The sequence below is a fragment of the Eumetopias jubatus genome, unplaced genomic scaffold, assembly GCF_037043125.1.
Source record: "Eumetopias jubatus isolate StellerSeaLion01/CBP00866 unplaced genomic scaffold, mEumJub1_p1.0 scaffold_12, whole genome shotgun sequence".
Lineage (NCBI taxonomy): Eukaryota > Metazoa > Chordata > Mammalia > Carnivora > Otariidae > Eumetopias > Eumetopias jubatus.
In genome coordinates, this window is record NW_028274818.1 from 73,004,452 (window position 1) to 73,015,268 (window position 10,817).

General features: G+C 48.3%; 1 long non-coding RNA gene across 1 annotated transcript; it reads right to left on the reverse strand.

Moving 5' to 3' along the window:
* Positions 1-1,276: 1,276 nt before the first annotated feature.
* LOC114219884 (uncharacterized) lies at positions 1,277-4,170 on the reverse strand. Its single transcript, XR_003611482.2, has 2 exons — positions 4,043-4,170; positions 1,277-2,204 (listed from the first exon to the last, which is right to left on the reverse strand). It is a non-coding gene; the product is annotated as an uncharacterized LOC114219884 (long non-coding RNA).
* Between the last annotated feature and the right edge of the window lie 6,647 nt (positions 4,171-10,817).

The following is a 10,817-nucleotide window of genomic DNA, read 5'->3' on the forward strand; positions in this document are numbered from 1 at the left end:
TGAGATCATGATCTGAGCTGAAATCAAGAGCTGGCTGCTCAACCAACTGAGCCACCCAGGCGCCCCTACACTCTAAGGCCTCCATGAGCCACTAATAAAAGCTGTAATTTTTTTAAAGATTTTATTTATTTGTCAGAGAGAGAGACAGCACAAGTAGGAGCAGCAAGCAGAGAGAGAAGTAGTCTTCCCGCTGAGCAAGAAGCCCAATGCGGAACTCGATCCCAGGACCCTGGGATCATGACCTGAGCCGAAGGCAGATGCTTCACCGAATGAGCCACCCAGGGGTCCCAAAGCTAATGTTTTTTACGCACTTCCTAAGTCCACAGGATTTTTTTTTTTATTGTGCTACTTAAATCTTCACAATGATTCTCTTGTATAGATATCATTATGACCCATGTTTTAGTTGAGTAAACTGAGGCTCAGAGAGGGCACAGCCCTGCTAAAAGCCACACAGCCAGGAAAGTGGAAAAGCCAAGTCAAACTCAGGCAGGTCTGCTCCAGAGCCTGCTGCCCCAACCACTCCCCTAAGGTTCTCCTGAACACCAGCCAGGTATTAAGAGCCCTGTCTTGGAATAAGTATCTGAATGATTTCTCGGAAGACTCTAGTCCTGCCTCCAGGTTATCTTTTGAGGGGGCCACTTGGGGCCATAATACCCTCTGATTTTCTAAACAGTGGGCAAATCTGCTTGGTTCATAGAGGTGCTCAGTAAATATTTGCTGAATGACTGAAAAAATGAATGAGAAGAATTTGTTCTTCAGACATTGACGTCTGCTGCCCAGCCTTATACAAACTTGATTCACAAACATGATGACGGTGGTATATGGAGCTAGACAGTACCTGTGCCCCAGAGGATACTTATGAGGATTGAACGATCTAGTACATTAAAACGGTTCACTCTAGGGTGAAACCTAGAAGCAGTCAGTAAACATTAGTATTGTTACTATTTTCATTAACACAAAGGATGAGGGAAAAGAGCATTTGCTGGGAATGCTGGGAAATTTCTCCTTGGAGTCCGCCTGTGTTTTGGTTCCATTATTAAATGAGACAGATGAGAGGATATGTCAGTTAACAGGGAGGCAGGAGATAGCCATTGTTTATACCCTCGATCACCCAGCATTTGAAACTTTGTCTTATCCCTACAGCCAGCAGACCAAATGACAAGCAGGCAGGTAAGAACAGCCTTGCAACGCATGACCACTCCTCCCAGGGAGAGCTGCCTCCAGGATAAAGGAGGCTGGAGTGTGGAGAAAGAAGGGGGATTCAGGGACCACCAGGCATGCTTGGAAATCTTTATTCATGGGGATGACATCTGCTAAACTCTCCTGTTTGTGGTTAGCCCAGGCATCACTCAGAATGGGGTGAAGATTCCCACGGTCCTCTTGGGAAGGAAGACAGGTGTCTTGTTCTGCTCAGGCTGCCATAACAGCATACCATAGAGACTGGGAGCCTTAGACTACACACATTGATTTCTCACAGTTCTGAAGGCTGGAAGTCCAAGATCAAGGTGTCAGTGGATTCAGTCCCTGATGAGAGCTCTCTTCCAGCTTGCAGACTGCTACCTTCTCCCTATATCCTCCCATGGCAGAGTGATCCCCCTTAATAAGGCTCCTCTTCTTAGAAAGGCCACAGTTCAACGAGGTTAGGGCCCCACCTTATCACCTCATTTAACCTAATTACCTCCTATAGATCCTTTCTCCAAATACAGTTACATTGAGGGTTAGGGCTTCAACATATGTTTTGGGGAGACATATTTCAGTCCAGACCCCTAAACACTGCCAGTCCTTGGAATGACCCATGATTCTCCTCGGTCCTCAGACCACCACCCACTCCAGACCAAGGCCAGGGAGGGAGGCAAGACTGGCCTTTCAACACAGACAGCTGGCACATCCAACATGCTGGAACATTCGTGCTATCCACAAAGACACTTGTTCTCCCCCATTTTTCTTAAAACACGTGTCCATCTCGGGGTCTTTGGTACTGCCACGTAGGAAAGTGACACGAGCGTGGAGATTCTCTCCCCACCAGAAGAGACACAGCAGTGCTGGGACAATGGCAGCTGCTGCTGGAAGCCAGTGTCAGGGACGTGGGGAGTAACGGGACATGGGCCCCCTGCTGCCAGCCCGTCTGACTGAAGAAGTCTGGTATCTGGATGTTCAGGTGAAAACTCCTAATTTTGAACGTAGACTCAGACTGGTTTTAAGTCCTGTGTGAGATAAAACACATCGACACGTTTCTGACCTGTGTCTGGCACACACTAACAAATAGAATGACATAGGTGGTGACAGTGTTATGAAGAAACATGCAGCAGAAGGGAAGAAAGGGATGCAGTTTTTCTTTTAGGTGGAGAATATTTACACAAAAAGACCATTAGTTCATGGGCGCCTGAGTGGCTCACGCAGTTGAGCATCTGACTCTCGATTTTGGATCAAGCCCCACATCAGATTCCATGCTCAGCGGGGAGTCCACTTTAGATTCTTTCCCTCTGCGCCTACCCCCCACTCTCTCTCTAAAAATAAATAAATCTTAAAACAAAAAACACAAAAAAAAAAACAAACAAAAAAACCCCATTAGTTCACCTGGTGAGTCATCCCCCTCATAACAGAAGCCATAATCTCCTTAGCTTCAGTACTCTCTTCAATGGTTTACTCCAAAATGGCAGGAGGCCCAAGAAAAGGGAAAAGAAAGAGAGGTAAAATGTCCAGCTTCCCTCAAAAATCTATTCAGCCCTACTGAGGGCTGAAGCCAACCATGCAGAGAGCCAGCCTGTGTGAGAGACAGTGACAGACACAGAAAGTGAGAAATGCACTTCCTTTTCTCAACCACTGTTCAGGAAAGTTATTCATGCCACTTGTCAAACAATGGTATTGGAAAGCTTTATCCAGGACCAGAGATAGGTGCAGGGGCCATGCAAGGGGGTGCGTGGTGAGGGAGAGACACTGGGCTTAACTCCAAACACAACAAGGAAGGCGGGACTTTATAGCCAAAGTGTGGGAGGATGGAAAATTAGTAAGAGGAAACATCAGGGGGAGACTGTAGCTAAACCAACCCAGTAGGATTCTTGCTGAAGGCAGGCCAGCATGATCAGACATCACCTGGGGGATGCTGGAGGGTCAGGAACCCAATCAGATATCGAGGGTGGGGGTTCTGGCTGAACTGACTTAGTTGGATTCTTGCTATGAATACAGAAGTCCCAAAGTCAAGACCTTGTTGAGAAGAGTTCAGAGGAGCCTAAGTAGAGTTTGCTTAAGGAATCATTGCTACCACCTCCAGGGTAAATGGACTCTCTCATAGACAGGAAGGCTGCTCTCCAGAAGCAGGAAGTGCCCTTTGGGGTTCTCATTGCAGAAAGCAGAAGTTGTTCAAGACAGCAAGAGTTGCCAAATGCCCTATGCCCACTATCTTACCTAGGAGATTGAGACCTTCCAGGTCAATGCATAGCCCCAAGCTTGTCCTGCCTGCTTCTCTCTTCTTCTTCTTCTTTCTTTGTTTAAGATTTTATTTATTTGAGAGAGAGAGCATGAGCAGGGTGAGGGGCAGAGGGCGAAGCAGACACCCCGCTGAGCAGGGAGTCCTATAAGGGGCTCCATCCCAGGAACTCCGGGATCACGACCTGAGCAGAAGGCAGACGATTAACCCACTGAGCCACCCAGGTGCCCTGTCTCCTTTCTGAAATAATATTGGCCACCAATTCCTGAGCACGTGGCAATACACATTTGCTCTCTGTTCTTAATTTGGTAATAATAGGGGTAGTGTGATCTCTACAAGTAAAAACCCCTGACGCTCCGAGGAGGGTCACATAGACGGGAAGCGACAGAAACGAGACTGGAACCCACGCATTTGCTTCCAGAACCCCAGCCCCGAAGCACCAGGTTAAAGCATTCTAGCCCGGAATTATAACCCAGGCATCCTAAAGGTCTGACACGGTAGCCACACTTGACTCTTTCTCCTTGTCCTCTGGCTGAACACGCTCTGCCCCGTTTCCCCGTCTGGGGCGCGCCCACAGAGGTCAGGAAGGGGCCTCAGGCCAGGTTCGAGCCCCACCTCTGCCTGGTGGCTGCGACGGCGCTCCGCACACAGGAGCACAGCTAAGATGGTAACCCACAGACCCGCCACGGAGACGCCACGCAGATCCACCACCAACGCCGCAGTTCTCACGCGTCTTTCCCCAAACCTCGCGCGAAGTCCGTGCCCGCCGGAAGCGGAAGTTGCTGGAGCCGGAGAGCGGACCGGACTACACTTCCCAGAGCGCCCCGCGCCGCTCTGGGAAAGCTGTTACCTGGGCGCTCCTGGGGTGCTGTGGGGTGCAGCTCCGCCTTGGGGGTCTCCACGGGAGGCGGCCTTGCGAGGGCCTCGGAAGGTGGCTTCATCCTTAGGGCGGCCACGTTCAGGTTGCTGAGGCCGGGGCAGCCCCTCGTGGGCTCAGCCTCAGTTTCCACATCTTTGAATGGGGACGTTAGCCGTTTACGGTTGTAACAAGTTCAAAACCGTTCATACATATTTTCCAAAGCATTATGAGTCCTTCTGCTAGGCGCAGGCGTTACCGCAGTGGTTAGCAGGGCAGTGGTTAGCAGGCGCTTGTTTTCAGGAGAGGCTGCCTTGATCTTCGTAACTAGGATGGTGATTTTTAAAAAAGATATTATTGATTTAAGAGAGCATACAAGCAGGCAGAGCGGCAGGCAGAGGAAGAAGCAGGCTCCCTCCCAGCAGAGAGCCCGAGGTGGGGCTCGATCCTGGGACCCTGGGATCATGATCTCAGTCGAAGGCAGAGGCTTAACCGACTGAGCCACCCAGGCGCCCCTAGCATGATGATTTTTCTTTTTAATATTTTATTAACACAGAGAGACACAGCGAGAGAAGGAACACAAGCAAGGAGAGTGGGAGAGAGAGAAGCAGGCCTCCTGCCGAGCAGAGAGCCCGTTGCGAGACTCGATCCCAGGACCCCGGGACCACGACCGGCAGGCGCTCAACGACTGAGCCACCCAGGCGCCCTAGCATGATGATCTTTAATAGGTCTTCTTAATTGCATATGATTGATTTACCAACCTTCCTTGGTATCTGTAAATCTTACATTCCTTTTTAGAAGGAGAATAGAAAGCCCTCACATGTCACAGAACAGCAGTTAGACATCTTGCTACACCGAGCACTGAAAGCTGTAAATAGGCACCATTAAATCTGCAGGGAATCAGGACGTGTTACAGGCCACTGCACCCTCTCACTGATTAATGACCCCCTGTCCCTTTAAAACCCTCCTCGCTAGGCAGAAACCAGGGAGTTGGCTTTTGGACAAGAGTCTACCTTCTGCCTAGGTGGCTGGCCTCCTGAGTAAACCTCATATTCCTTTCCAATCAATATTCATCTCTTGAGTATTGGTCTTTGGAGGGACATGCAGCTGAAGTTTGGATTTGTTAAAAAGAGGCATACAGGGGCACCTGGGTGGCTCAGTCAGTTAAGCGGCTGCCTTTGGCTCAGATCATGATCCCAGGGTCCTGGGATCGAGCCCCACGTCGGGCTCCCTGCTCAGTGGAGAGTCTGCTTCTCCCTCTCTCTCTGCCTGCCTCTCTGCCTACTTGTGCTCTCTATCTCTCTGTCAAATAAATAAATAAAATCTTTAAAAAAAAAGAGGCATACAGTGACGAAATCATATCTTTGGTAAATCCTGCCAAAGGGTATAGAAGAGGGGGCTTGATCTCCTTTGGGTTCAAGTGACAGTTGAGTGGAGGTGTGAGGACAGCATAGAGTTAACCTAGGGAGTTGGGGGAGAGGGTTCCACACAAAAAGAGCAACAGGTGTGAAGGTCCAGAACGAGGCCTGAGAGATTGGGGTGTGTTTGAAGGACAGAAAGGAGACCAGCATGGCCCAGGTGCAGGGGGAAAAGCTTGGGATTTGAGGCTGGAGAGGTGAGGCCACACAGAAGGACCTTGAAGTTCTGCTGAGGATCGAGACTGTTATCCTAACAGCAGTGCGAAACCGATAGAGTTTGGGATTTCAAGCAGGATAGTGTTGGATTGGGTAGGAAGCTTTGTGGAGTAGAGATCTCAGGGAGAACAGAGGGAGCAGTGAAACCAGCTGGAAGCTCCTGGAGTGGTTCATAGCTGAGGTAATACTAGCAATGGTGGTAGTCACAAGGGATGGAGCTGACCGAGATTACTGAAGCCGAATCAGCAGGGCCTGGTGGTTAACTGGGTTGGGCTGAAGGAGAGAGCAAGAAAAATTGATTAGTAAAATGGGGATCATAACATCTCCTGCAGCAGGTACCATTTTGATTAAAAGAGGCAAAACAGGGATGCCTGGGTGGCTCAGTCAGTTAAGTGTCTGCCTTCAGCTCAGGTCATGATCCCAGGGTCCTGGGGTTAAGCCCCATGTTGGGCTTCCTGCTCAGCAGGGAGCCTCCTTCTCCCTCTCCCTCTGCCTGCCTTTCCCCCTGCTTGTGCACGCTCTATCAAATAAATAAAATCTTAAAAGAACAGTGTTGTTTGTAATGGCAAAACATAAATGTCAATCAACAGAATGATAATTCTCTCACAAGAGATGATGTTGAGCAAAAAAACAAGTGACAGTATGACACCATTTCCATAAATTATGAAAACATACAGAACATAATGTATGTGACTTAGGGATATATACCTATGTAGCAAAAAAGTGAAGAAATACTTGGGATCAGATAAACACCAGATTCAGGATGATGATTGCCCATGGCACTGGGGGCAGGAGTTGGAGAGAGATGGGTAAGGCATGCAGGGGGCAATAAACTGCAAGTTTTAATGTGCTTTTTATTTTATTTTATTTTTAAAGATTTTATTTATTTATTTGAGAGGGACAGGCAGAGGGAGAGGGAGAAGCAGGTTCCCCACCTAGCAGGGAGCCCGATGTGGGACTTGGGCTCCATCCCAAGACCCTGGGATCATGACCTGAGCTGAAGGCAGACGCTTAACGGACTGAGCCACCCAGGTGCCTCTTACTGTGATTTTTAAACAGCATCAAGGGGCGCCTGGGTGGCTCAGGTGGTTGAGCATCTGACTCCGATTTCAGCTCAGGCCATGATCTCAGGGTCATGAGGTTGCCTAGCTCGGGGCCCCACGTGGGTCCCCACCCATGCTCAGGGGGTTGTTTGCTCAAGATTCTTTCTCTCCCTCTCCCTCTGCCCCTCCCCTGTGCACGCTCTCTTTTTCTCTCTCTCCAAAATAAATAAATCTTAAAAAAAAACCCAACATCAAAATAGTTATTATTGGGAATTTGCATTCTTGAACTATTGAAACCTAGCAAATGTTTCCATAAATAATTTTCAATAAATGCAGTGCTAACTTGTATACTGTTTCTATTTCAATTATTTTAAATTTCTCCTTACCTTCTAAGATTTTTGTTTGAGGTCTAACATATATTGAGTAAAGTGCACAAATATCTCACAATGAAATGCACAAATCTCAAGTGCATGCCTCAAAGATTTTTACAAGTCTATATACTTATGTAACTTCCACCCAGATCAAGATATAGGTCCTCTTCAATGCCTCAGAAACCTCCCTCATGCCCCTCCCCAGTCAATATTCCCAACTCTGGCCTGAAACCACAAGTCTGATTTCTATCACCTTAGATTGATTTTTCGTGTTCTTGAACTTTATTTATATTTTTACAGATTTTATTTATTTATTTGACAGAGAGAGACACAGCGAGAGAGGTAACACAAGAAGGGGGAGTGGGAGAGGGAGAAGCAGGCTTCCCGCTGAGCAGGGAGCCCGATGCGGGGCTCGATCCCAGGACTCTGGGATCATGACCTGAGCCGAAGTCAGACGCTTAACGACTGAGCCACCTTAACGACTGAGCCACCCAGGCGCCCCTGTTCTTGAACTTTATAAAAGGCATCCACATGGTACTTTCTATCTGCTCTCTGGTTTCTTTCACTCATCATTAGTTCTGTGAGATTCTTCCATGCTGCTGCATGTATCCGCAGTCGGCTCCTTTTTATTGCCAAGGAGTGTTTTGTTGTACCACTCTTACCACAGTTTATCTACTGTCCTGTCACTGAACATTTGCAGTTTCCAATTTGGGGCTGCTGTGACCATTCTTGAATAAATATGAATACATTGCATGTAATCTAGTTGATGTTTTATTGTACCAGGTACATGGAAATTGATTTTGTGATTCCCCTTGTAAAAAAAATGCTATTGTTATTGAATATTATGACTGTATCATTATGACATGAACCTGCTTAGTGTCCTGCACAATGCAAACCTTCCCCCACCCCCAACACACACACTTACAGAACAGAACCATTTATCTACACAGAACCCTGAAGCAAGGGCTTATTGTTGCTATTCCTGTTTCACACATGAGGACATCATTCTGGGGTGTCAGGTGACTTGCCTAAGGTCCTGCAGTTTAGAAGGGGCAGAACCCTCACTTGCCGGGCCTAGGAAATCCCAAGATGTGTCAGATGAGGCCTCAGCCCTCCCCCAACTGGTGTCGGGCAGGAAATGCACAGGAGAGCTGTGTGAGGCCATTACTGGGCACGTAACGAACAGTCTGTGCCAAGTGTGAGTTGCAGAGTCACTGTAGGCATGGCGAAAGCTTCCAGAGCTTGGGGTAAAGTCATGGGTAGAGAGCAGGGCCAATGCGCCCTGAAATATCAGCACTCCCTGGATTGCCTCTCCCCAGCCTGAGAAGAAAACTGCCCTAGTGAACAAGCAAGGACAGGCTGGGTGAGGATGCCGTGAGAGCAGGTTGTTGGAGGCTGAGGGAGGCTGCAGCAGAGGGAGCAGGAAGGCAGGCTAGTGGCCTTCCACCAGCACCTGCTGGCAATCCTGACTGCAGCACATCCTAACTTTCAGGGAAGGGATAAGAGCCAGTATTTCACACAGTACAAAAGGAGACAAAGGAAACATTAAGTCTCCTTCCCTTTCTTGACCTCCAAAGCAACTGACCTCCCCAGAAGCAACCATTTGTTCCAGGGTCTTCAGTATCTTTCTGGAGATATTCATGCCCCATGTGCTGCCATCCTCTATGTCCTCTATTGCTCCTTGTTTTCCTCGCATCAGTGTCATTAGGCAATCAGTCTGTATCTGCACAGAGTCATGATGGGGAACTCAAATTCGACAGGCTGTGGGCCTGCCCTTCACCACCTCTCTGTCCTCATTTCTCCCCACTCTCTCCCTTTCTCCTGGTTCATGTTGCTCCAGCCACAGAGGCCTCCTTGCGAGTCCTTGAACACATCTAACATACTCCTGCCCCAGGGCCTTTGCACTAGCAGTGGCTTTTCTCTTTGTGTGGAGTGCTAGGATTCTAGTTATCTCCGTGGCTTATTCCTTTACATCTTTACTCAATGTTTCCTTCTCAGTGAGGCCTCCCTGACCCCTTCCTCCAATTATAAACCCTAGACTGTCCTATACCCCTTAAATGCCTTACTCGGTGCCAGAGCACCCACCTAGGTGCAAGCTCCCGAGGACAGTGACTTGGTTTTGTTCCCTGCTGAACCCTTAGCCTCTGTAGCAGCATATAGTGGACCCTAAAGATCCATGAGTAGAATTAACACTTGGATGATAATAGTGCTGCCTCAATTTTTTTTTCTTCCAGCTTCATTGAGATATAATCGACAAATAACATTGTGTAAATTTAAGGTATACAACTTAATGATTTGATATGCATATATATTGTGAAATGATCACCACAATAAGGTTAGTTAGCACATCTGTCACCTCACATAGTTACCTTCTTTTCTTTTTGATAGTTTAATGTTCTTTTCTTTTTTTTTTTAAGATTTTATTTATTTATTTGACAGAGAGACACAGCAAGAGAGGGAACACAAGCAGGGGGAGTGGGAGAGGGAGAAGCAGACTTCCCGTGGAGCAGGGAGCCCGATGTGGGGCTTGATTCCAGGACCCCGGGATCATGACCTGAGCCGAAGGCAGACGCTTAACAACTGAGCCACCCAGGTGCCCCTCTCTCTACTTTTTGAATGAGGAACCAAAGCCTCGAGATTGAGTAACTTGCCTGGGAATTAGCAGGAGGGTAGCAGCAAGAACGCCTTGATTTACTTCAGCCCTTTTCTTTTCTTTTTTTTTTTTTTAAGATTTTATTTGAGAGAGAGAATGAGAGAGAGAGAGAGCAGGAGAGGGGGGAATGTCAGAGGGAGAAGCAGACTCCCCACTGAGCAGGGAGCCCAATGCGGGACTCGATCCTCATGACCTGAGCCGAAGGCAGTCACTCAAACGACTGAGCCACCCAGGCGTCCCATACTTCAGCCCTTTTCTTTTGCCAGTGAGGCTGAGTTGGCTCTGGGGCAAGAGCAGGGCCTTATGGGTAGATGTTTATCTAGCCCTAACACTGCACCCAAATGATTTATTGTTTCTCCACAGAGCCCTGCAAACATCATTTCCAGTGTCTGGCCAGAGGTACAGGGAGAGACAAGTTTGATGTTTAACGGGCTGACACTTAACCGACTGAGCCATCCAGATGCCCTTTTACTTCATTCTTTTCAAGGACCACATTATATTCTATGGGGTGGTGGCTGAAGAATACGCCCCCACACACCCAGTATCCAATTCCTGTGCCAGAACTTATATATACGCTACCTTTTATGACAAAAGGGACTTTGCAGAGGTGATTAAGAATTTTGAGGAGGGGAGATGATCCTGGATTGCCCCAGCAGGGACCAATGTAGTCACACGTGTCCTCATGAGACACCTGCAGAGGGAGATGGGCCGTGTGACAACTGAAGAAAGGTGGAGGAGGGGACCACGAGCCAAGGCATGCCGGCAGCCTCTAGAACCTGGTAAAGGCAGGGAAGCTGACTCTCCCCCAGAGCCTCCAGAGGCAGCACCACCCT